The sequence below is a fragment of the Schistocerca serialis genome, chromosome 3 (assembly GCF_023864345.2).
Source record: "Schistocerca serialis cubense isolate TAMUIC-IGC-003099 chromosome 3, iqSchSeri2.2, whole genome shotgun sequence".
Lineage (NCBI taxonomy): Eukaryota > Metazoa > Arthropoda > Insecta > Orthoptera > Acrididae > Schistocerca > Schistocerca serialis.
The window spans coordinates 1,076,492,017-1,076,515,324 of NC_064640.1; positions in this window are offsets into that span (position 1 = coordinate 1,076,492,017).

The following is a 23,308-nucleotide window of genomic DNA, read 5'->3' on the forward strand; positions in this document are numbered from 1 at the left end:
TATGTTTTGAACCATTCCTGTGACACTAGTTATAGATTCCGATGATTCACTTCAGGTTTACTGTATCCCTTGGACCTTCTTATTGACGATGATACACTGAAATTGCAGCGGAATTAAAAAGAGAAGGCACAATGCCGACTTAAGTACAAGAAGACTTACACTTCTTACTGACTGTGTTTGGAACCATTCCTGTGACAATAGTTTTAGATTCCGATGCTTCACTTCAGGTTTACTGTATCCCTCTGACCTTCTTATTGACGATGAATCACAGATATTGCATCGGAATTAAATACAAAAGGCACAATGCCGACTTAAGAACAAGAAGACTAACTCTTCTTACTGACTATGTTTTGAACCATTCCTGTGACACTAGTTATAGATTCCGATGATTCACTTCAGGTTTACTGTATCCCTTGGACCTTCTTATTGACGATGAAACACAGAAATTGCATCGGAATAAAATAGAAAAGGCACAATGCCGCCTTAAGTACAAGATGAGTGACTCTTCTTACTATCTATGTTTTGAACCATTCCTGTGACGCCAGTTACAGATTCCGATGCTTCACTTCAGGTTTACAGTCTACCTCTGACCTTCTTATTGACGATGAAACACACACATTGCATCGTAATTAAATAGAAAAGGCACAATGCCGACTTAAGTACAAGAAGACTGAGTGTTCCTACTGTCTATGATTTGAACCATTCCTGTGACACCAGTTATAGATTCCGATCCTTCACTTCAGGTTTACTGTATCCCTTGGCCGTTCTTATTGACGATGAAACAAAGAAATTGCATCGGAATTAAATAGAAAAGGCACAATGCCGACTTAAGTACAAGAAGACTGACTCTTCTTACTGACTATGATTTGAACCATTCCTGTGGCCCTAGATACTGATTCCGATGCTTCACCTCAGGTTTATTGTATCCCTCTGACCTTCTTACAGACGATGAAACACTTAAAATGCATCGGAATAAAATAGAAAAGCCACAATGCCGACTTAAGTACAAAAGGACTGACTCTTCTTACTGTCTAAGTTTTGAACCATTCCTGTGACGCTAGTTACAGATTCCGATGCTTCACTTCAGGGTTACTGTATTCCTTGGACCTTCTTATTGACGATGAAACACAGATATTGCATCCGAAATATATACAAAAGGCACAATGCCGACTTAAGTACAAGAAGACTGACTCTTCTTACTGACTATGTTTTGAACCATTCCTGTGACACTAGTTAGAGATTCCGATGCTTCACTTCAGGTTTATCGTATCCCTCTGACCTTCATATTGACAATGAAACACAGTAATTGCATCGGAATTAAATTGAAAAGGGCATAATGCCGACTTAAGTACAAGAAGACTGACTCTTCTTACTGTCTATGTTTTGAACCATTCCTGTGACACTAGTTATAGATTCCGATGCTTCACTTCAGGTTTACTGTATCCCTTGGACCTTCTTATTGACGATGAAACACAGAAATTGCATCGGAATTAAATAAGAAAGGCACAATGAGGACTTAAGTAAAAGAAGATTGACTCTTCTTACTGACTATGTTTTGAACCATTCCTGTGACAATAGTTACAGATTCCGATGCTTCACTTCAGGTTTACTGTAACCCTCTGACCTTCTTATTGACAATCAAACACAGAAATTGCATCGGAATGAAATAGAAAAGGCACAATGCCGACTTAAGTACAAGAAGACTGACACTTAATACTGTCTTAGTTTGGAACCATTCCCGTGACGCTAGTTACAGATTTCGATGATTCACTTCAGGGTTACTGTATCCCTTGGACCTTCTTATTAACGATGAAACACAGATATTGCATCGGAAATAAATACAAAAGGCAAATGCTGACTTAAGTACAAGAAGACTGACTCTTCTTGCTGACTATGTTTTGAACCATTCCTGTGACACTAGTTAGCGATTCCGATGCTTCACTTCAGGTTTACTGTATACCTCTGACCTTCTTATTGACGATGAAACACAGAAATTGCATCGGAATTAAATACAAAAGGCACAATGCCTACCTAAGTACAAGAAGACTGACTCTTCTTACTGTTTAAGTTTTGAACCATTCCTGTGACGCTAGTTACAGATTCCGATGCTTCACTTCAGGGTTACTGTATCCCTTGGACCTTGTTATTGACTATGAAACACAGATATTACATCGGAAATAAATACAAAAGGCACAATGCCGGCTTAAGTACAAGAAGACTGACTCTTCTTTCTGACTATGTATTGAACCATTCCTGTGACACTAGTTAGAGAATCCGATGCTTCACTTCAGGTTTACTGTATCCCTCTTACCTACTTATTGACGATGAAACACAGTAAATGCATCGGAATTAAATGGAAAAGGGCATAAAGCCCATTTAAGTACAAGAAGACTGACTCTTCTTACTGTCTATGTTTTGAACCATTCCTGTGACACTAGTTATAGATTCCGATGCGTCACTTCAGGTTTACTGTATCCCTTGGACCTTCTTATTGACGATGAAACACAGAAATTGCATCGGAATTAAATACAAAACGCACAATGCCGACTTAAGTACAAGAAGACTGACTCTTCCTACTGTCTATGTTTTGAACCATTCCATTGACCCTAGTTATAGATTCCGATGCTTTACTCCAGGTTTACTGTATCCCTCTGACCTTCTTATTGACGATAAAACACTGAAATTGCATCGTAATTAAATACAACAAATGCAAAATGCGGACTTAAGTACAAGAAGACTGACTCTTCTTCTTGACTGCTTTTAACCATTCCTGTGACACTAGTTATAGATTCCGATGCTTCACTTCAGTTTTACTGTATCCCTCTGATCTTCTTATTGACGATGAAACACAGAAATCGCATTGGAATTAAATACAAATGGCACAATGCTGACTTAAGTAGAAGAAGACTAACTCTCCTTACTGTCTATGTTTTGAACAATTCCTGTGAAACTAGATATAGATTGCGATGCTTCACATCAGGTTTACTGTATCCCTTGGACCTTCTTATTGACGATGAAACACAGAAATGGCATAGGAATTAAATAGAAAAGGCACATGGCCGACTTAAGTACATGAAGACTGTGTCTTCTTACTGTTTAAGTTTTGAACCATTCCTGTGACGCTAGTTACAGATTCCGATGCTTCACTTCAGGTTTACTGTATCCCTCTGACCTTCTTATTGACGATGAAACACAGAAATTGCATCGGAATTAAATAGAAAAGGCACGATGCCGACTTAAGTACAAGGAGACTGACTCTTCTTACTGTCTATGATTTGAACCATCACTGTGACACTAGTAATAGATTCCTTTGCTTCACTTCAGGTTTTCTATATCCGTTGGACCTTCTTATTGACGATGAAACACAGAAATTGCATCGGAATTAAATACAAAAGGAATAATGCCGACTTAAGTACAAGAAGACTGACTCTTCCTACTGTCTATGTTTTGAACGATTCCTGTGACATTAGTTATAGATTCCGATGCTTCACTTCAGGTTTACTGTATCCCTTGGACATTCTTATTGATGATGAAACACAGAAATTGCATCGGAATTAAATACAAAAGGCACAATGCCGACTTAAGTACAAGAAGACTGAATCTTCTTACTGACTATGTTTTGAACCATTTCTATGACACTAGTTATAGATTCCGATGCCTCACTTCAGGTTTACTGTATCCCTCTGACCTTCTTTTTGACGATGAAACACAGAAATTGCATCGGAAATAAATACAAAAGGCACGATGCCGACATAAGTATAAGTAGACTGTATCTTCCCATTGTCTATGTTTTGAACATTCCTGTGACACTTGTTATAGATTCCGATGCTTCATTTCAGGTTTACTGTATCCCTTGGATCTTCTTATTGACGATGAAACACAGACAGTGCATCGGAGTTAAATACGAAAGCCACAATGCCCACTTAAGTAAAAGAAGACTGACTCTTCCTACTGCCTATGTTTTGAACCATTCCTGTGACACTAGTTATAGAGTCCGATGCTTCACTTCAAGTTTACTGTATCCCTCTGACCTTCTTTTTGACGATGAAACACATAAATTTCATCGGAATTAAATAGAAAAGGCACAATGCCGACTAAGGTACAAGAAGACTGACTCTTCCTACTGTCAATGTTTTGAACCATTCCTGTGACACTAGTTATAGATTCCGATGCTTCACCTCAGATTTACTGTATCCCTTGGACCTTCTTATTGACGATGAAACACAGAAATTGCATCGGAAGTAAATACAAATGGCACAATGCTGACTTAAGTACAAGAAGACTGACTCTCCTTACTCTCTATGTTTTGAACAATTCCTGTGAAACTAGATATAGATTGCGATGCTTCACATCAGGTTTACTGTATCCCATGGACCTTCTTATTGACGATGAAACACAGAAATGGCATAGGAATTAAATAGAAAAGGCACATGGCCGACTTAAGTACATGAAGACTGTCTCTTCTTACTGTCTATGTTTTGAACCATTCCAGTGACGCTAGTTCCAGATTCTGATGCTTCACTTCAGGTTTACTGTATCCCTCTGACCTTCTTATTGACGATGAAACACAGAAATTGCATCGGAATTAAACAGAAAAGGCACGATGCCGACTTAAGTACAAGAAGACTGACACTTCTTACCGTCTATGATTTGAACCATTCCTGTGACACTAGTTATAGATTCCTTTGCTTCACTTCAGGTTTTCTGTATCCGTTGAACCTTCTTATTGACGATGAAACACAGAAATTGCGCGGAATTAAGTACAAAAGGCACAATGCCGACTTAAGTACAAGAAGACTGACTCTTCCTACTGTCTATGTTTTGAACGATTCCTGTGACATTAGTTATAGATTCCGATGTTCACTTCAGGTTTACTGCATCCCTCTGACCTTCCTGTTGACGATGAAACACAGAAATTGCTTCGGAAATAAATATAAAAAGCACGATGCCGACATAAGTATACGTCGACTGTATCTTCCCATTGTCTATGATTTGAACCATTCCTGTGACACTTGTTATAGATTCCGATGCTTCATTTCAGGTTTACTGTATCCCTTGGATCTTCTAATTGACGATGAAACACTGACAGTGCATCGGAGTTAAATACGAAAACCACAATGCCCACTTAAGTAAAAGAAGACTGACTCTTCCTATTGTCTATGTTTTGAACCATTCCTGTGACACTAGTTATAGAGTCCGATGCTTCACTTCAAGTTTACTGTATCCGTCTGACCTTCTTTTTGACGATGAAACACAGAAATTGCATCGGAATTAACTAGAAAAGGCACAATGCAGACTTAAGTACAAGAAGACTGACTCTTCCTACTGTCAGTGATTTGAACCATTCCTGTGACACTAGTTGTAGATTCCGATGCTTCACCTCAGATTTACTGTATCCCTTGGACCTTCTTATTGACGATGAAGCACAGAAATTGCATCGCAAGTAAATACAAAAGCCACAATGCCGACTTAAGTACAAGAAGACTGACTCTTCTTACTGACTGTATTGAACCATTCCTGTGACACTAGTTATAGATTCCGATGCTTCACTTCAGGTTTACTGTATCCCTCTGACCTTCTTATTGACGATGAAACACAAAAATTGCATCGGAATTAAATAGAAAAGGCACAATGCCGACCTAAGTACAAGAAGACTGACTCTTCTTACTGTTTAAGTTTTGAACCATTCCTGTGACGCTAGTTACAGATTCCGATGCTTCACTTCAGGGTTACTATATCCCTTGGACCTAGTTATTGACATTGAAACACAGATATTACATCGGAAATAAATACAAAAGGCACAATGCTGGCTTAAGTACAAGAAGACTGACTCTTCTTACTGTCTATGTTTTCAACCATTCCTGTGACACTAGTTATAGATTCCGATGCTTCACTTCAGGTTTACTGTATCCCTTGGACCTTCTTATTGACGATGAAACACAGAAATTGCATCGGAATTAAATACAAAACGCACAATGCCGACTTATGTACAAGAAGACTGACTCTTCCTACTGTCTATGTTTTGAACCATTCCATTGACCCTAGTTATAGATTCCGATGCTTCACTCCAGGTTTACTGTATCCCTCTGACCTTCTTATTGACGATGAAACACTGAAATTGCATCGTAATTAAATACAAAAAATGCAAAATGCGGACTTAAGTACAAGAAGACTGACTCTTCTTCTTGACTGCTTTGAACCATTCCTGTGACTCTAGTTATAGATTCCGATGCTTCACTTCAGTTTTACTGTATCCCTGTGATCTTCTTATTGACGATGAAACACAGAAATCGCATCGGAATTAAATACAAATGGCACAATGCTGACTTAAGTAGAAGAAGACTGACTCTCCTTACTGTCTATGTTTTGAACAATTCCTGTGAAACTAGATATAGATTGCGATGCTTCACATCAGGTTTACTGTATCCCTTGGACCTTCTTATTGACGATGAAACACAGAAATGGCATAGGAATTAAATAGAAAAGGCACATGGCTGACTTAAGTACATGAAGACTGTCTCTTCTTACTGTCTATGTTTTGAACCATTCCTGTGACGCTAGTTACAGATTCCGATGCTTCACTTCATGTTTACTGTATCCCTCTGACCTTCTTATTGACGATGAAACACAGAAATTGCATCGGAATTAAATAGAAAAGGCACGATGCCGACTTAAGTACAAGAAGACTGACTCTTCTTACTGTCTATGATTTGAACCATCACTGTGACACTAGTTATAGATTCCTTTGCTTCACTTCAGGTTTTCTGTATCCGTTGGACCTTCTTATTGACGATGAAACACAGAAATTGCATCGGAATTAAATACAAAAGGCACAATGCCGACTTAAGTACAAGAAGACTGACTCTTCCTACTGTCTATGTTTTGAACGATTCCTGTGACACTAGTTATAGAGTCCGATGCTTCACTTCAAGTTTACTGTATCCCTCTGACCTTCTTTTTGACGATGAAACACAGAAATTGCATCGGAATTAAATAGAAAAGGCACAATGCTGACTTAAGTACAAGAAGACTGACTCTTCCTACTGTCAGTGATTTGAACCATTCCTGTGACACTAGTTATAGATTCCGATGCTTCACCTCAGATTTACTGTATCCCTTGGACCTTCTTAATGACGATGAAACACAGAAATTGCATCGGAAGTAAATACAAAAGCCACAATGCCGACTTAAGTACAAGAAGACAGACTCTTCTTACTGACTGTTTTGAACCATTCCTGTGACACTAGTTATAGATTCCGATGCTTCACTTCAGGTTTACTGTATCCCTCTGACCTTCTTATTGACGATGAAACACAAAAATTGCATCGGAATTAAATAGAAAAGGCACAATGCCGACCTAAGTAAAACAAGACTGACTCTTCTTACTGTTTAAGTTTTGAACCATTCCTGTGACGCTAGTTACAGATTCCGATGCTTCACTTCAGGGTTACTGTATCCCTTGGACCTGGTTATTGACAATGAAACACAGATATTACATCGGAAATAAATACAAAAGGCACAATGCTGGCTTAAGTACAAGAAGACTGACTCTTCTTACTGTCTATGTTTTGAACCATTCCTGTGACACTAGTTATAGACTCCGATGCTTCACTTCAGGTTTACTGTATCCCTTGGACCTTCTTATTGACGATGAAACACAGAAATTGCATCGGAATTAAATACAAAACGCACAATGCCGACTTAAGTACAAGAAGACTGACTCTTCCTACTGTCTATGTTTTGAACCATTCCATTGACCCTAGTTATGGATTCCGATGCTTCACTCCAGGTTTACTGTATCCCTCTGACCTTCTTATTGACGATGAAACACTGAAATTGCATCGTAATTAAATACAAAAAATGCAAAATGCGGACTTAAGTACAAGAAGACTGACTCTTCTTCTTGACTGCGTTGAACCATTCCTGTGACACTAGTTATAGATTCCGATGCTTCACTTCAGTTTTACTGTATCCCTGTGATCTTCTTATTGACGATGAAACACAGAGATCGCATCGGAATTAAATACAAATGGCACAATGCTGACTTAAGTAGAAGAAGACTGACTCTCCTTACTGTCTATGTTTTGAACAATTCCTGTGAAACTAGATATAGATTGCGATGCTTCACATCAGGTTTACTGTATCGCTTGGACCTTCTTATTGACGATGAAACACAGAAATGGCATCGGAATTAAATAGAAAAGGCACGATGCCGACTTAAGTACAAGAAGACTGACACTTCTTACCGTCTATGATTTGAAACATTCCTGTGACACTAGTTATAGATTCCTTTGCTTCACTTCAGGTTTTCTGTATCCGTTGAACCTTCTTATTGACGATGAAACACAGAAATTGCGCGGAATTAAATACAAAAGGCACAATGCCGACTTAAGTACAAGAAGACTGACTCTTAATACTGTCTATGTTTTGAACGATTCCTGTGACATTAGTAATAGATTCCGATGCTTCATTTCAGGTTTACTGTATCCCTTGGATCTTCTTATTGACGATGAAACACAGACAGTGCATCGGAGTTATATACGAAAGCCACAATGCCCACTTAAGTAAAAGAAGACTGACTCTTCCTATTGTCTATGTTTTGAACCATTCCTATGACACTAGTTATAGAGTCCGATGCTTGACTTCAAGTTTACTGTATCCCTCTGACCTTCTTTTTGACGATGAAACACAGAAATTGCATCGGAATTAAATAGAAAAGGCACAATGCTGACTTAAGTACAAGAAGACTGACTCTTCCTACTGTCAATGATTTGAACCATTCCTGTGACACTAGTTATAGATTCCGATGCTTCACCTCAGATTTACAGTATCCCTTGGACCTTCTTATTGACGATGAAACACAGAAATTGCATCGGAAGTAAATACAAAAGCCACAATGCCGACTTAAGTACAAGAAGACTGACTCTTCTTACTGACTGCTTTGAACCATTCCTGTGACACTAGTTATAGATTCCGATGCTTCACTTCAGGTTTACTGTATCCGTCTGACCTTCTTATTGACGATGAAACACAGAAATTGCATCGGAATTAAATACAAAAGGCACAATGCCGACTTATGTCCAAGAAGACTGACTCTTCTTTTTGTCTATGTTTTGAACCATTCCTGTGACACTAGTTATAGATTCCGATGCTTCACTTCAGGTTTACTGTATCCCTTGGAACTTCTTATTGACGATGAAACACAGAAATTGCATAAGAATTAAATACAAAAGGCACAATGCCGACTTAAGTACGGGAAGACTGACGCTTCTTACTGTCTATGTTTTGAACCATTCCTGTGACACTAGTTATAGACTCCGTTGCTTCACTTCAGGTTTACTGTATCCCTCTGACCTTCTTATTGACGATGAAACACAGAAATTGCGCGGAATTAAATACAAAAGGCACAATGCCGACTTAAGTACAAGAAGACTGACTCTTAATACTGTCTATGTTTTGAACGATTCCTGTGACATTAGTAATAGATTCCGATGCTTCATTTCAGGTTTACTGTATCCCTTGGATCTTCTTATTGACGATGAAACACAGACAGTGCATCGGAGTTATATACGAAAGCCACAATGCCCACTTAAGTAAAAGAAGACTGACTCTTCCTATTGTCTATGTTTTGAACCATTCCTATGACACTAGTTATAGAGTCCGATGCTTGACTTCAAGTTTACTGTATCCCTCTGACCTTCTTTTTGACGATGAAACACAGAAATTGCATAAGAATTAAATACAAAAGGCACAATGCCGACTTAAGTACGGGAAGACTGACGCTTCTTACTGTCTATGTTTGGAACCGTTCCTGTGACACTAGTTATAGATTCCGATGCTTCACTTCAGGTTTACTGTATCCCTCTAACCTTCTTATTGACGATGAAAGACAGATATTGGATCGGAATTAAATGGAAAAGGCACAATGCCGACTTAAGTACAAGGAGACTGACTATTCTTACTGACTATGTTTGAACCATTCGTGTAGCACTAGATATTGATTCCGATGCTTCACTTCAGGTTTATTGTATCCCTCTGACCTTCTTATTGACGATGAAACACAGAAATTGCATCGGAATTAAATAGAAAAGGCACAATGCCGACTTAAGTACAAGAAGACTGACACTTCTTAGTGTCTCAGTTTTGAACCATTCCTGTGACGCTAGTTACAGATTCCGGTGCTTCACTTCAGGGTTACTGTATCCCTCTGACCTTCTTATTGACGAAGAAACACAGATATCGCATCGGAAATACATACAAAAAGCACAATGCCGACTTAAGTACAAGAAGACTGACTCTTCTTACTGACTGCTTTGAACCATTCCTGTGACACTAGTTATAGATTCCGATGCTTCACTTCAGTTTTACTGTATCCCTCTGACCTTCTTATTGACGATGAAACACAGAAATTGCATCGGAATTAAATACAAATGGCACAATGCTGACTTAAGTACAAGAAGACTGACTCTCCTTACTGTCTATGTTTTGAACCATTCCTGTGAAACTAGATATAGATTCCGATGCTTCACATCAGGTGTACTGTATCCCTTGGAACTTCTTCTTGACGATGAAACACAGAAATGGCATCGGAATTAACTAGAAAAGGCACATGGCCGACTTAAGTACAAGAAGACTGACTCTTCTTACTGTGTATGTTTTGAACCATTCGTGTGAGGCTAGTTACAGATTCCGATGCTTCACTTCAGGTTTACTGTATCCCTCTGACCTTCTTATTGGCGATGAAACACAGAAATTGCATCGGAATTAAATAGAAAAGGCACGATGCCGACTTAAATACAAGAAGACTGACTCTTCTTACTGTCTATGATTTGAACCATTCCTGTGACACTAGTTATAGATTCCGATGCTTCACTTCAGGTTTAGTGTATCCGTTGGACCCTCTTATTGACGATGAAACACAGAAATTGCATCGGAATTAAATACAAAAGGCACAATGCCGACTTAAGTATAAGAAGACTGACTCTTCCTACTGTCTATGTTTTGAACGATTCCTGTGACATTAGTTATAGATTCCGATGCTTCACTTCAGGTTTACTGTATCCTTTGGACCTACTTATTGATGATGAAACACAGAAATTGCATCGGAATTAAATAGAAAAGTCACATTGCTGACTTAAGAACAAGAAGACTGACTCTTCTTACTGACTAAGTTTTGAACCATTCCTGTGACACTAGTTATAAATCCCGATGCTTCACTTCAGGTTTACTGTATCCCTTGGACGCTCTTATTGACGATGAAACACAGAAATTGCATCGGAATTAATTAGAAAAGGCACAATGCCGACTTAAGTACAAGGAGACTGACTCTTCTTACTGACTATGCTTTGAACCATTCCTGTGGCACTAGATGTTGATTCCGATGCTTCACGTCAGGTTTATTGTATCCCTCTGACCTTCTTTTTGACGATAAAACACAGAAATTGCATCGGAATTAAATAGAAAAGGCACAATGCCGACTTAAGTACAAGAAGACTGTCTCTTCCTACTGTCAATGTTTTGAACCATTCCTGTGACACTAGTTATAGATTCCGATGCTTCACCTCAGATTTACTGTATCCCTTGGACGTTCTTATTGACGATGAAACACAGAAATTGCATCGGAAGTAAATACAAAAGGCACAATGCCGACTTAAGTACAGGAAGACTGACGCTTCTTACTGTCTATGTTTTGAACCATTCCTGTGACACTAGTTGTAGATTCCGATGCTTCTCTTCACGTTTACTGTATCCCTCTGACCTTCTTATTGAGGATGAAACACAGAAATTGCATCGGAATTAAATACAAAAGGCACAATGCCGACTTAAGTACAAGAAGACTGACTCTTCGTACTGACTATGTTTTGAACCATTCCTGTGACACTAGTTATAGATTACGAAGATTCACTTCAGGTATACTGAATCCCTTGGACCTTCTTATTGACGATGAAACACAGAAATTGCATCGGAAATAAATAGAGAAGGCACAATGCCGACTTAAGTACAAGAAGACTGACTCCTCTTACTGACTATGTTTGGAACCATTCCTGTGACACTAGTTATAGATTCCGATGCTTCACTTCAGGTTTACTGTATCCCTCTGACCTCCTTATTGACGATGAAACACAGATATTGCATCGGAATTAAGTAGAAAAGGCACATTGCTGACTTAAGAACAAGAAGACTGACTCTTCTTACTGACTATGTTTTGAACCATTCCTGTGACACTAGTTATAGATTCTGATGCTTCACTTCAGGTTTATTGTATCCCTTGGACGCTCTTATTGACGATGAAACACAGAAATTGCATCGGAATTAAATAGAAAAGGCACAATGCCGACTTAAGTACAAGGAGACTGACTCTTGTTACTGACTATGCTTTGAACCATTCCTGTGGCACTACATATTGATTCCGATGCTTCACTTCCGGTTTATTGTATCCCTCTGCCATTCTTATTGACGATGAAACACAGAAATTGCATCATAATTAAATAGAAAATGCACAATGCCGACTTAAGTACAAGAAGACTGACTCTTCTTACTGTCTTACTATTGAACCATTCCTGTGACGCTAGTTACAGATTCCGGTGCTTCACTCCAGGGTTACTGTATCCCTTGGACCTTCTTATCGACGATGAAACACAGAAATTGCATCGGAAGTAAATACAAAAGCCACAATGCCGACTTAAGTACAAGAAGACAGACTCTTCTTACTGACTGTTTTGAACCATTCCTGTGACACTAGTTACAGATTCCGATGCTTCACTTCAGGTTTACTGTATCCCTCTGACCTTCTTATTGACGATGAAACACAGAAATTGCATCGGAATTAAATATAAACGGCACAATGCCGACTTCAGTCCCAGAAGACTGACTCTTCTTTTTATCTATGTTTTGAACCATTCCTGTGACACTAGTTATAGATTCCGATGCTTCACTTCAGGTTTACTGTATCCCTTGAACCTTCTTATTGACGATGAAACACAGAAATTGCATCGGAATTAAATACAATAGGCACAATGCCGACTTAAGTACAGGAAGACTGACGCTTCTTACTGTCTATGTTTTGAAACATTCCTGTGACACTAGTTATAGATTCCGATGCTTCACTTCAGGTTTACTGTATCCCTCTTACCTTCGTATTGACGATGAAACACAGATATTACATCGGAATTAAGTAGAAAAGGCACGATGCCGACTTAAGTACAAGAAGACTGACTCTTCTTACTGTCTATGATTTGAACCATCACTGTGACACTAGTTATAGATTCCTTTGCTTCACTTCAGGTTTTCTGTACCCGTTGGACCTTCTTATTGACGATGAAACACAGAAATTGCATCGGAATTAAATACAAAAGGCACAATGCCGACTTAAGTACAAGAAGACTGACTCTTCCTACTGTCTATGTTTCGAACGATTCCTGTGACATTAGTTATAGATTCCGATGCTTCACTTCAGGTTTACTGTATCCCTCTTACCTTCGTATTGACGATGAAACACAGAAATTGCATCGGAATTAATTAGAAAAGGCACAATGCCGACTTAAGTACAAGGAGACTGACTCTTCTTACTGACTATGCTTTGAACCATTCCTGTGGCACTAGATGTTGATTCCGATGCTTCACGTCAGGTTTATTGTATCCCTCTGACCTTCTTTTTGACGATAAAACACAGAAATTGCATCGGAATTAAATAGAAAAGGCACAATGCCGACTTAAGTACAAGAAGACTGACTCTTCGTACTGACTATGTTTTGAACCATTCCTGTGACACTAGTTATAGATTACGAAGATTCACTTCAGGTATACTGAATCCCTTGGACCTTCTGAATGACGATGAAACACAGAAATTGCATCGGAAATAAATAGAGAAGGCACAATGCCGACTTAAGTACAAGAAGACTGACTCCTCTTACTGACTATGTTTGGAACCATTCCTGTGACACTAGTTATAGATTCCGATGCTTCACTTCAGGTTTACTGTATCCCTCTGACCTTCTTATTGACGATGAAACACAGATATTGCATCGGAATTAAGTAGAAAAGGCACATTGCTGACTTAAGAACAAGAAGACTGACTCTTCTTACTGACTATGTTTTGAACCATTCCTGTGACACTAGTTATAGATTCTGATGCTTCACTTCAGGTTTATTGTATCCCTTGGACGCTCTTATTGACGATGAAACACAGAAATTGCATCGGAATTAAATAGAAAAGGCACAATGCCGACTTAAGTACAAGGAGACTGACTCTTGTTACTGACTATGCTTTGAACCATTCCTGTGGCACTACATATTGATTCCGATGCTTCACTTCCGGTTTATTGTATCCCTCTGCCATTCTTATTGACGATGAAACACAGAAATTGCATCATAATTAAATAGAAAATGCACAATGCCGACTTAAGTACAAGAAGACTGACTCTTCTTACTGTCTTAGTATTGAACCATTCCTGTGACGCTAGTTACAGATTCCGGTGCTTCACTCCAGGGTTACTGTATCCCTTGGACCTTTTTATTGACGATGAAACACAGAAATTGCATCGGAAGTAAATACAAAAGCCACAATGCCGACTTAAGTACAAGAAGACTGACTCTTCTTACTGACTGTTTTGAACCATTCCTGTGACACTAGTTACAGATTCCGATGCTTCACTTCAGGTTTACTGTATCCCTCTGACCTTCTTATTGACGATGAAACACAGAAATTGCATCGGAAATAAATACAAAAGGCACGATGCCGACTAAAGTATATGTAGACTGTATCTTCCCATTGTCTATGTTTTGAACCATTCCTGTGACACTTGTTATAGATTCCGATGCTTCACTTCAGTTTTACTGTATCCCTCTGACCTTCTTATTGACGATGAAACACAGAAATTGCATCGGAATTAAATACAAAAGGCACAATGCCGACTTAAGTACAAGAAGACTGACTCTTCTTTTTGTCTAAGTTTTGAACCATTCCTGTGACACTAGTTATAGATTCCGATGCTTCAACTCAGGTTTACTGTATGCCTTGGACCTTCTTATTGACGATGAAACACAGAAATTGCATCGGAAATAAATACAAAAGGCACGATGCCGACTTAAGTATATGTAGACTGTATCTTCCCATTGTCTATGTTTTGAACCATTCTTGTGACACTAGTTATTGAATCCGATGCTTCACTTCAGGTTTACTGTATCCCTCTGACCTTCTTATTGACGATGAAACAAAGAAATTGCATCGGAATGAAATAGAAAAGGCACATTGCTGACTTAAGAACAAGAAGACTGACTCTTCTTACTGACTATGTTTTGAACCATTCCTGTGACACTAGTTATAAAACCCGATGCTTCTCTTCAGGTTTACTGTATCCCTTGGACGCTCTTATTGACGATGAAACACAGAAATTGCATCGGAATTAATTAGAAAGGGCACAATGCCGACTTAAGTACAAGGACACTGACTCTTCTTACTGACTATGCTTTGAACCATTCCTGTGGCACTAGATGTTGATTCCGATGCTTCACGTCAGGTTTATTGTATCCCTCTGACCTTCTTTTTGACGATAAAACACAGAAATTGCATCGGAATTAAATAGAAAAGGCACAATGCCGACTTAAGTACAAGAAGACTGACTCCTCTTACTGACTATGTTTGGAACCATTCCTGTGACACTAGTTATAGATTACGAAGATTCACTTCAGGTTTACTGAATCCCTTGGACCTTCTTATTGACGATGAAACACAGAAATTGCATCGGAATTAAATAGAGAAGGCACAATGCCGACTTAAGTACAAGAAGACTGACTCCTCTTACTGACTATGTTTGGAACCATTCCTGTGACACTAGTTATAGATTCCGATGCTTCACTTCAGGTTTACTGTATCCCTCTGACCTTCTTATTGACGATGAAACACAGATATTGCATCGGAATTAAGTAGAAAAGGCACATTGCTGACTTAAGAACAAGAAGACTGACTCTTCTTACTGACTATGTTTTGAACCATTCCTGTGACACTAGTTATAGATTCTGATGCTTCACTTCAGGTTTATTGTATCCCTTGGACGCTCTTATTGACGATGAAACACAGAAATTGCATCGGAATTAAATAGAAAAGGCACAATGCCGACTTAAGTACAAGGAGACTGACTCTTGTTACTGACTATGCTTTGAACCATTCCTGTGGCACTACATATTGATTCCGATGCTTCACTTCCGGTTTATTGTATCCCTCTGCCATTCTTATTGACGATGAAACACAGAAATTGCATCATAATTAAATAGAAAATGCACAATGCCGACTTAAGTACAAGAAGACTGACTCTTCTTACTGTCTTAGTATTGAACCATTCCTGTGACGCTAGTTACAGATTCCGGTGCTTCACTCCAGGGTTACTGTATCCCTTGGACCTTTTTATTGACGATGAAACACAGAAATTGCATCGGAAGTAAATACAAAAGCCACAATGCCGACTTAAGTACAAGAAGACTGACTCTTCTTACTGACTGTTTTGAACCATTCCTGTGACACTAGTTACAGATTCCGATGCTTCACTTCAGGTTTACTGTATCCCTCTGACCTTCTTATTGACGATGAAACACAGAAATTGCATCGGAAATAAATACAAAAGGCACGATGCCGACTAAAGTATATGTAGACTGTATCTTCCCATTGTCTATGTTTTGAACCATTCCTGTGACACTTGTTATAGATTCCGATGCTTCACTTCAGTTTTACTGTATCCCTCTGACCTTCTTATTGACGATGAAACACAGAAATTGCATCGGAATTAAATACAAAAGGCACAATGCCGACTTAAGTACAAGAAGACTGACTCTTCTTTTTGTCTAAGTTTTGAACCATTCCTGTGACACTAGTTATAGATTCCGATGCTTCAACTCAGGTTTACTGTATGCCTTGGACCTTCTTATTGACGATGAAACACAGAAATTGCATCGGAAATAAATACAAAAGGCACGATGCCGACTTAAGTATATGTAGACTGTATCTTCCCATTGTCTATGTTTTGAACCATTCCTGTGACACTAGTTATTGAATCCGATGCTTCACTTCAGGTTTACTGTATCCCTCTGACCTTCTTATTGACGATGAAACAAAGAAATTGCATCGGAATGAAATAGAAAAGGCACATTGCTGACTTAAGAACAAGAAGACTGACTCTTCTTACTGACTATGTTTTGAACCATTCCTGTGACACTAGTTATAAAACCCGATGCTTCACTTCAGGTTTACTGTATCCCTTGGACGCTCTTATTGACGATGAAACACAGAAATTGCATCGGAATTAATTAGAAAGGGCACAATGCCGACTTAAGTACAAGGACACTGACTCTTCTTACTGACTATGCTTTGAACCATTCCTGTGGCACTAGATGTTGATTCCGATGCTTCACGTCAGGTTTATTGGATCCCTCTGACCTTCTTTTTGACGATAAAACACAGAAATTGCATCGGAATTAAATAGAAAAGGCACAATGCCGACTTAAGTACAAGAAGACTGTCTCTTCCTACTGTCAATGTTTTGAACCATTCCTGTGACACTAGTTATAGATTCCGATGCTTCACCTCAGATTTACTGTATCCCTTGGACGTTCTTATTGACGATGAAACACAGAAATTGCATCGGAAGTAAATACGAAAGGCACAATGCCGACTTAAGTACAAGAAGACTGACTCTTCGTACTGACTATGTTTTGAACCATTCCTGTGACACTAGTTATAGATTACGAAGATTCACTTCAGGTATACTGAATCCCTTGGACCTTCTTATTGACGATGAAACACAGAAATTGCATCGGAAATAAATAGAGAAGGCACAATGCCGACTTAAGTACAAGAAGACTGACTCCTCTTACTGACTATGTTTGGAACCATTCCTGTGACACTAGTTATAGATTCCGATGCTTCACTTCAGGTTTACTGTATCCCTCTGACCTCCTTATTGACGATGAAACACAGATATTGCATCGGAATTAAGTAGAAAAGGCACATTGCTGACTTAAGAACAAGAAGACTGACTCTTCTTACTGACTATGTTTTGAACCATTCCTGTGACACTAGTTATAGATTCTGATGCTTCACTTCAGGTTTATTGTATCCCTTGGACGCTCTTATTGACGATGAAACACAGAAATTGCATCGGAATTAAATAGAAAAGGCACAATGCCGACTTAAGTACAAGGAGACTGACTCTTGTTACTGACTATGCTTTGAACCATTCCTGTGGCACTACATATTGATTCCGATGCTTCACTTCCGGTTTATTGTATCCCTCTGCCATTCTTATTGACGATGAAACACAGAAATTGCATCATAATTAAATAGAAAATGCACAATGCCGACTTAAGTACAAGAAGACTGACTCTTCTTACTGTCTTACTATTGAACCATTCCTGTGACGCTAGTTACAGATTCCGGTGCTTCACTCCAGGGTTACTGTATCCCTTGGACCTTCTTATCGACGATGAAACACAGAAATTGCATCGGAAGTAAATACAAAAGCCACAATGCCGACTTAAGTACAAGAAGACTGACTCTTCTTACTGACTGTTTTGAACCATTCCTGTGACACTAGTTACAGATTCCGATGCTTCACTTCAGGTTTACTGTATCCCTCTGACCTTCTTATTGACGATGAAACACAGAAATTGCATCGGAATTAAATACAAACGGCACGATGCCGACTTCAGTCCCAGAAGACTGACTCTTCTTTTTATCTATGTTTTGAACCATTCCTGTGACACTAGTTATAGATTCCGATGCTTCACTTCAGGTTTACTGTATCCCTTGAACCTTCTTATTGACGATGAAACACAGAAATTGCATCGGAATTAAATACAAAAGGCACAATGCCGACTTAAGTACAGGAAGACTGACGCTTCTTACTGTCTATGTTTTGAAACATTCCTGTGACACTAGTTCTAGATTCCGATGCTTCTCTTCAGGTTTACTGTATCCCTCTGATCTTCTTATTGATGATGAAACAAAGAAATTGCATCGGAATTAAATACAAAAGGCACAATGCCGACTTAAGTACAAGAAGACTAACTCTTCTTACTGACTATGTTTGTAACCATTCCTGTGACACTAGTTATAGATTACGAATATTCACTTCAGGTTTACTGAATCCCTTGGACCTTCTTATTGACGATGAAACACAGAAATTGCATCGGAATTAAATAGAGAAGGCACAATGCCGACTTAAGTACAAGAAGACTGACTCCTCTTACTGACTATGTTTGGAACCATTCCTGTGACACTAGTTATAGATTCCGATGCTTCACTTCAGGTTTACTGTATCCCTCTTACCTTCGTATTGACGATGAAACACAGATATTGCATCGGAATTAAGTAGAAAAGGCACGATGCCGACTTAAGTACAAGAAGACTGACTCTTCTTACTGTCTATGATTTGAACCATCACTGTGACACTAGTTATAGATTCCTTTGCTTCACTTCAGGTTTTCTGTACCCGTTGGACCTTCTTATTGACGATGAAACACAGAAATTGCATCGGAATAAAATACAAAAGGCACAATGCCGACTTAAGTACAAGAAGACTGACTCTTCCTACTGTCTATGTTTTGAACGATTCCTGTGACATTAGTTATAGATTCCGATGCTTCACTTCAGGTTTACTGTATCCCTCTTACCTTCGTATTGACGATGAAACACAGAAATTGCATCGGAATTAATTAGAAAAGGCACAATGCCGACTTAAGTACAAGGAGACTGACTCTTCTTACTGACTATGCTTTGAACCATTCCTGTGGCACTAGATGTTGATTCCGATGCTTCACGTCAGGTTTATTGTATCCCTCTGACCTTCTTATTGACGATGAAACACAGATATTGCATCGGAATTAAGTAGAAAAGGCACATTGCTGACTTAAAAACAAGAAGACTGACTCTTCTTACTGACTATGTTTTGAACCATTCCTGTGACACTAGTTATAGATTCTGATGCTTCACTTCAGGTTTATTGTATCCCTTGGACGCTCTTATTGACGATGAAACACAGAAATTGCATCGGAATTAAATAGAAAAGGCACAATGCCGACTTAAGTACAAGGAGACTGACTCTTGTTACTGACTATGCTTTGAACCATTCCTGTGGCACTACATATTGATTCCGATGCTTCACTTCCGGTTTATTGTATCCCTCTGCCATTCTTATTGACGATGAAACACAGAAATTGCATCATAATTAAATAGAAAATGCACAATGCCGACTTAAGTACAAGAAGACTGACTCTTCTTACTGTCTTAGTATTGAACCATTCCTGTGACGCTAGTTACAGATTCCGGTGCTTCACTCCAGGGTTACTGTATCCCTTGGACCTTTTTATTGACGATGAAACACAGAAATTGCATCGGAAGTAAATACAAAAGCCACAATGCCGACTTAAGTACAAGAAGACTGACTCTTCTTACTGACTGTTTTGAACCATTCCTGTGACACTAGTTACAGATTCCGATGCTTCACTTCAGGTTTACTGTATCCCTCTGACCTTCTTATTGACGATGAAACACAGAAATTGCATCGGAATTAAATACAAACGGCACAATGCCGACTTCAGTCCCAGAAGACTGAAATTCTTTTTATCTATGTTTTGAACCATTCCTGTGACACTAGTTATAGATTCCGATGCTTCACTTCAGGTTTACTGTATCCCTTGAACCTTCTTATTGACGATGAAACACAGAAATTGCATCGGAATTAAATACAAAAGGCACAATGCCGACTTAAGTACAGGAAGACTGACGCTTCTTACTGTCTATGTTTTGAAACATTCCTGTGACACTAGTTCTAGATTCCGATGCTTCTCTTCAGGTTTACTGTATCCCTCTGACCTTCTTATTGATGATGAAACAAAGAAATTGCATCGGAATTAAATACAAAAGGCACAATGCCGACTTAAGTACAAGAAGACTAAATCTTCTTACTGACTATGTTTTGAACCATTCCTGTGACACTAGTTATAGATTACGAATATTCACTTCAGGTTTACTGAATCCCTTGGACCTTCTTATTGACGATGAAACACAGAAATTGCATCGGAATTAAATAGAGAAGGCACAATGCCGACTTAAGTACAAGAAGACTGACTCCTCTTACTGACTATGTTTGGAACCATTCCTGTGACACTAGTTATAGATTCCGATGCTTCACTTCAGGTTTAGTGTATCCGTCTTACCTTCGTATTGACGATGAAACACAGATATTGCATCGGAATTAAGTAGAAAAGGCACGATGCCGACTTAAGTACAAGAAGACTGACTCTTCTTACTGTCTATGATTTGAACCATCACTGTGACACTAGTTGCAGATTCCTTTGCTTCACTTCAAGTTTTCTGTACCCGTTGGACCTTCTTATTGACGATGAAACACAGAAATTGCATCGGAATTAAATACAAAAGGCACAATGCCGACTTAAGTACAAGAAGACTGACTCTTCCTACTGTCTATGTTTTGAACGATTCCTGTGACATTAGTTATAGATTCCGATGCTTCACTTCAGGTTTACTGTATCTCTCTTACCTTCGTATTGACGATGTAACACAGAAATTGCATCGGAATTAATTAGAAAAGGCACAATGCCGACTTAAGTACAAGGAGACTGACTCTTCTTACTGACTATGCTTTGAACCATTCCTGTGGCACTAGATGTTGATTCCGATGCTTCACGTCAGGTTTATTGTATCCCTCTGACCTTCTTTTTGACGATAAAACACAGAAATTGCATCGGAATTAAATAGAAAAGGCACAATGCCGACTTAAGTACAAGAAGACTGTCTCTTCCTACTGTCAATGTTTTGAACCATTCCTGTGACACTAGTTATAGATTCCGATGCTTCACCTCAGATTTACTGTATCCCTTGGACGTTCTTATTGACGATGAAACACAGAAATTGCATCGGAAGTAAATACAAAAGGCACAATGCCGACTTAAGAACAGGAAGACTGACGCTTCTTACTGTCTATGTTTTGAACCATTCCTGTGACACTAGTTGTAGATTCCGATGCTTCTCTTCAGGTTTACTGTATCCCTCTGACCTTCTTATTGAGGATGAAACACAGAAATTGCATCGGAATTAAATACAAAAGGCACAATGCCGACTTAAGTACAAGAAGACTGACTCTTCGTACTGACTATGTTTTGAACCATTCCTGTGACACTAGTTATAGATTACGAAGATTCACTTCAGGTATACTGAATCCCTTGGACCTTCTTATTGACGATGAAACACAGAAATTGCATCGGAAATAAATAGAGAAGGCACAATGCCGACTTAAGTACAAGAAGACTGACTCCTCTTACTGACTATGTTTGGAACCATTCCTGTGACACTAGTTATAGATTCCGATGCTTCACTTCAGGTTTACTGTATCCCTCTGACCTTCTTATTGACGATGAAACACAGATATTGCATCGGAATTAAGTAGAAAAGGCACATTGCTGACTTAAGAACAAGAAGACTGACTCTTCTTACTGACTATGTTTTGAACCATTCCTGTGACACTAGTTATAGATTCTGATGCTTCACTTCAGGTTTATTGTATCCCTTGGACGCTCTTATTGACGATGAAACACAGAAATTGCATCGGAATTAAATAGAAAAGGCACAATGCCGACTTAAGTACAAGGAGACTGACTCTTGTTACTGACTATGCTTTGAACCATTCCTGTGGCACTACATATTGATTCCGATGCTTCACTTCCGGTTTATTGTATCCCTCTGCCATTCTTATTGACGATGAAACACAGAAATTGCATCATAATTAAATAGAAAATGCACAATGCCGACTTAAGTACAAGAAGACTGACTCTTCTTACTGTCTTAGTATTGAACCATTCCTGTGACGCTAGTTACAGATTCCGGTGCTTCACTCCAGGGTTACTGTATCCCTTGGACCTTCTTATTGACGATGAAACACAGAAATTGCATCGGAAGTAAATACAAAAGCCACAATGCCGACTTAAGTACAAGAAGACTGACTCTTCTTACTGACTGTTTTGAACCATTCCTGTGACACTAGTTACAGATTCCGATGCTTCACTTCAGGTTTACTGTATCCCTCTGACCTTCTTATTGACGATGAAACACAGAAATTGCATCGGAATTAAATACAAACGGCACAATGCCGACTTCAGTCCCAGAAGACTGACTCTTCTTTTTATCTATGTTTTGAACCATTCCTGTGACACTAGTTATAGATTCCGATGCTTCACTTCAGGTTTACTGTATCCCTTGAACCTTCTTATTGACGATGAAACACAGAAATTGCATCGGAAT